This window comes from Thamnophis elegans, chromosome 10 (genome assembly GCF_009769535.1).
Source record: "Thamnophis elegans isolate rThaEle1 chromosome 10, rThaEle1.pri, whole genome shotgun sequence".
NCBI classification, from domain to species: domain Eukaryota; kingdom Metazoa; phylum Chordata; class Lepidosauria; order Squamata; family Colubridae; genus Thamnophis; species Thamnophis elegans.
In genome coordinates this window covers 13,254,308-13,254,677 of record NC_045550.1, presented here as the reverse complement: position 1 = coordinate 13,254,677, position 370 = coordinate 13,254,308, and positions in this window count along the sequence as shown.

The window sequence follows — 370 nt, the reverse complement described above, 5'->3', positions numbered from 1 at the left end:
GAATTGGGCACCCACAGAAGTGAATTAAACAAATAAACCGTCTTGTGAGAGACTGGGCAAGTGGGAGGTACCATTTCAAACTGAAGGTGAGAGAGAAAATTTAAAACCTCACCCATCATAAAAAGTTACCAGTCCATAGCACATTACATAACCAGAGTTAATTACCCTTCTGTCCTATGCTAGTTAAATAGATGACAGACTTTGTTTATTACTCAGAGCAAATTAAAGCCAGGCACCACGCATCTGATATGGTTTTTTCCAGATTTCTCTGTATGACCTCTGTGGAAAAGGCTTCTTACATTGTAGCTCGGTAGCTAAAACACAGCAAATCAATTACTCTTTTCCTCTCCTCATACTGAGAAATCTCAAA